Source organism: Vicia villosa, linkage group LG3 (assembly GCF_029867415.1).
Source record: "Vicia villosa cultivar HV-30 ecotype Madison, WI linkage group LG3, Vvil1.0, whole genome shotgun sequence".
Classification (NCBI taxonomy): domain Eukaryota; kingdom Viridiplantae; phylum Streptophyta; class Magnoliopsida; order Fabales; family Fabaceae; genus Vicia; species Vicia villosa.
This window is the reverse complement of record NC_081182.1, coordinates 128,819,162-128,823,889: the sequence shown is the minus strand read 5'-3', so window position 1 is coordinate 128,823,889 and position 4,728 is coordinate 128,819,162.

Below are 4,728 nucleotides of genomic sequence, written 5' to 3'. Positions count from 1 at the left end.
AACTTTTAGAAAACCGGTGTTGAATTGCTTTTCAACCTCGTCTTTAATCTTCTTGGACATATCGGGCCTACTTCTCCGCAGTTTCTGCTTGACTGGAGTGCTTCCTTCTTTGATCGGCAGGCGATGGACCATAATATCCGTGTTGAGGCCAGGCATATCTTCATAGGACCAAGCGAATATCTCAACGTAGTCTTATAACATTCGAATCAGTCTTTGCTTGACACTGTCTTCTAAATCAGCCCCTATCTTGACTTCTTTCTTTTCTTCGTCACTGCCCAGGTTGATAACCTCAATTGGCTCTTCATGCGGCTGTATAGTCTTTTCTTCTTGTTCTAATAGCCTTGCAAGTTCCCTAGGTACTTCACAATCTTCCTCACTTTCGTCCTCAGTTTGGTAGATCGGATTTTCAAAGTCATGACTGGCAATAGCAGAATCGTTATCAACAGGATCCAGAGTGAATGTGAATCTACATTTATTATGTGGGTGTGTAAGAACACATAGCTATTTGAAAATGAATATAGTAAAGAAAGAAACAAAAAGGATCGCAAAATTTGAATATGCAAACGTCCCATGATTTTATTGAATGAACATATGATCATGGCATGACAAACCCTTATAAAAAGGACCAGTGTGCTTCGGGCAAGGCACCTGGCTTTTTTGAACATATAAACAACGCAAACAGGAAATTGCATTTACTCCTGATCAAAGGAGATAACATCTTCAGCTTCCCAGTTGTTCAATTCATTGTTGTGAGTAGGGAATATCCAGTTGCTCCAATTGCAGTTGTCTTGTTCGTCTTCCACATCATTGATTTCTTTGGTGACGAGGTGAGCTGTAGATCCTTCAGGATGAGCAAGATGCTCTGCTGGTTAGGAGAGCCCAGGCTGAGGTGCCTCTGTTGGCTGAGAGAGATACTCGATAAGATCGTCCCATCCAGTCGGGATGATGTCTTTGATAGAGACTTGTGCATTCTAGGGAGCAGTGTATTCCACCGGAAAATCATTCTCGCCATTTGGTATTTCCCAGACTTCTTCAGGAGTGACAGGGCTTGTGAGTGTCATTCTGTCTTCGAAATATTCATCCCATCCAGTTGGGGTGATATCTTCAATAGCGATCTGCGAACTCAGGGGAGCGGAATACTTCACCATAAAGTCATACTTACCACTTGGTTCTCCCAGCGTATCCCAGACTTCTTTTGGACTAGATGGACTTTGGTATTGCTCAGTAATGGAACTTGTGATACTTTTGTAATCTTCGAACTGATCATCCCATCCAGTTGGGACAATGTCTTCAATGGCAATAAAAGAACTCTGAGGAGCAGTATACTTCACTAGAAAGTCGTACTTGCCGCTTGGTTCTCCCAAAGTATCCCAAACCTCCTTGGAAACGGGTGGAACTTTGTCGTCTTCAATAGCATTTACTCCTTGGCTGATGAAATGGGACATTAATCCTCCAGAATGAGGACTTTGATCATTCTTCGGAGTTCCATTAGCATAGCCCAGACCTAGCTTATCGAATTTGTAAGGTACGTCAAGGAGTTGTCCCCATACTGTGCAACCACCCTCTTCGATCACAGCCTTAGCATCTTTGAGAGAAGCCATTGTTGGAGTTATTTTTGTAGCAGGAGTAGCAGAAATATGTTTGGCAGTAGAGATAGCTGGAGGGATCACCTCAAAAGATTGGCAGGGAGTTTTGATGAATTCGCCATCCATCTCAACATACTTGGAGTTACTCAAGTGGCTAACCACATATTCTTCTTCGTCATAAACTGTGACGACCTTGCCTTTTTCCGGATATTTTAACTTCTGATGCAGGGTAGAAGTTACAGCGCTTGCCCCATGTATCCAAGGGCGTCCTAGTAAACAGGAGTACGCTGGATGAATTTCCATCACGTAAAAGGTAGAATCAAAGATTTGAGAGCCCACTCAAATTAGGAGCTTCACTTCTCCGTATACTGTTCTTCTTGACCCGTCGAAGGCACTTACCACAACATCGCTTGGTTGTAACACAACTCCTTCGAAGTCAAGTTTTTCTAGTACTACTTTTGGTATCACATTTAACGAGGAACCATTGTCTACCAGCACATGAGACAAAGTGGTGCCGTTACATTCAATAGAGATGTGCAGGGCTTTATTGTGATTTTTCCCAGCAGGGGTTAAATCAGCGTCAGAGAAACCGAGACCGTTATCCATTATTAGATTGGCAACACAATTTTCAAATTGGTCGACTAAAATCTCCTGTGGTACATGTGCAGCTTTCAAGAACTTCATCAGGGCCTTGGCATGAGCTTCTGAATACTTCAGTAGAGACAGCATTGAAATCTTTGAAGCAGTGTGCCCCAGTTGTTCAACAATATCGTAATTACTTTTGTAGATGATTTTCAATATTTCCTCCATTTCTTGCCTCGAAGAATCTTCAAAAGTGACTTCAACAGGTACTTGAACTGGTTCAATTAGTGGCTCTTTGCCTCGAGCATTGACATCTTGATTAGGAATCGGGACCTGGACTGGATTAGTAGCAACATTTGGAGAAATTTCTGGTGAAAAGATCCTTCCACTTCATGTAATCTTACTAGTTCCCACAATATTATCAACATTTGGAGTATTAAAATTCACGGCCTCTTCAGTCAAGGTGTCTTGTTTAACTCCGTGGATATAAACATTAGTGCCATAACTCCACGGGACAGCTTTATCTGAGGAATACGGAAATGGATCCGGAATGGTGATGATTACAGATGCCACTCTGGGTGCAGCAGAAATCTTGAAGGGAGCCTTGGTAGGGATTTTCAATGGTATGTTAGAAACCACTGAGACATCCTCTATCTTCATCCCATTTGAAAAAACTTCGCACAAATTGTCTATAGAAGGGAGTTTCTCAAACATAATGATACGACGATCCATCCACTTTTGAATTCCTCCTTTCACATTTTCACAACCATTGGGTAGGTGTGCGCAATAAAAGAAATCAGGGTCACAACCTGGAAATATACCAGCTTGTATTAGCTTTCTTTTGATTTCAAGGAGCAGAGCCGACAGTTCTCTCACATCATAGATATAAAGAGTGTCCATGATAGCATTAACGGTCTTGTCGTGTTTTGGCATAGGCGCAGTGATGACATTTGGAATCTCTGGAGGATCGAATTCAATTTCCCCAGCATCTATCATGTCTTGGATTTTATTTTTCAGGGCCCAACAGTGATCTGCGTCATGTCCAGGACAATTGGAATGGTATGCACATGTTGCGTCGGGGCGATAACTAGGAGAGGAAGTGTTGACATTCTTCGGAGGATCTTTCAATGTAATCAAATTTTCTTTTAACAAGTGTTGCAATGCTTGAGAGATTGGCATGTTGATTCTGGTGAAGTTTCTTCTCGGTGCAGCTGGTCGACGCGTATACTTCGGCGGTTGATCTTTTTGAGGTGCAGATGCAGAGATCAGAACAGCCCCTACAGATTGGTGATGCTCACTTTTGCGACTTTTCTGACTGTGTACTGTATTCACTTCATTTCTCCCACTGATGGGCCTCTTTGTAGTACCAGAGGAGGAGCCTACTTGAATTTTTCCACTTTGAATGCCGCTTTCGACATGCTCTCTAGTTATTATGAGGTCAGTGAAACCTGACGATGAGCTTCCCAGCAGATGACTGTAGAAAGGGCCAGTTAAAGTGCCCATGAACATGTCGACCAGCTCGCGATCAGATAAGGGAGGTTGAACCCTTCCAGCTAGATCTCTCCACTTTTGTGCATACTCTTTGAAACTTTCTTTTGGTGCCATGGTCATGCCTCGTAGTTGAGTACGGGTTGGTGTAAGGTCAGCGTTGTATTGATACTGTTTGTAGAAGGCAGCAGCCAAATCTTCCTAGGTATGAACTTTTGCACTTTCTAGTTGGTAGTACCACTCGAGTTGTGTACCCGACAGACTTTCTTGGAAGAAATGAATCCACAATTTGTTATCTGCCGTATGAGGTAGTATCTTCCTCACATAGGACCTTAGATGCAGCTTTGGGCAAGAGACTCCATCATACTTTGCAAAGAGAAGAACTTTGAACTTTGGAGGGATAACAATATCTGAGATGAGTCCAAGATCATTGAAGTCTAAACCAGGTATTTTCTGTATCTCCATAGCTTTCATGCGTTCTTCCAACTGCTGGTATTTGCTATCACCCTGTTCGTCTTTGGAGTGATAATCTTCTTCATCAGGAGAGAGAGAGAGAGAGAGAGTTTGGCAGAACCCTGGTTGTTGTGATTGTCTTCTTGATCACCTTCACCGACTACTTCAGGGATTAGCGCTTTTTTGGGCATCCTGGCTGGGACTCTGACTTTCCTCACGAGGTGGCTTAAACCTACAGATCCCTTGGGCTTCTTTTTCTTCTTGGTCATCAGGGCTTTCAGTTCCTGTTGCCCCTTTGCTAGCTCCAAAATTGCTATCTGAACTTAGGCGTTCTGTGCCTCGAGATTCTTGATGCTTGTTTCGGAATCCATCCCTTCTAACTGAAATAAACAGCGAGGAGATGAGAAACCTGTTATGTGAACCTGTTATGCAATGTTTATGAATGAAACGTATATGCAATGTTTTCAAGGATCTTAGAATTTAAATTTGTTTAAACAAGAGAGAAACAAACATTTATTAGTCAAACATTTTATTTCTTTTTTTTTTCTTTTCTTTTGCCTTTTTTTTTTCTCTGCCTCTTTTGGGCTTACAAGATAAAACAAAATAAAAGATCCTTCAT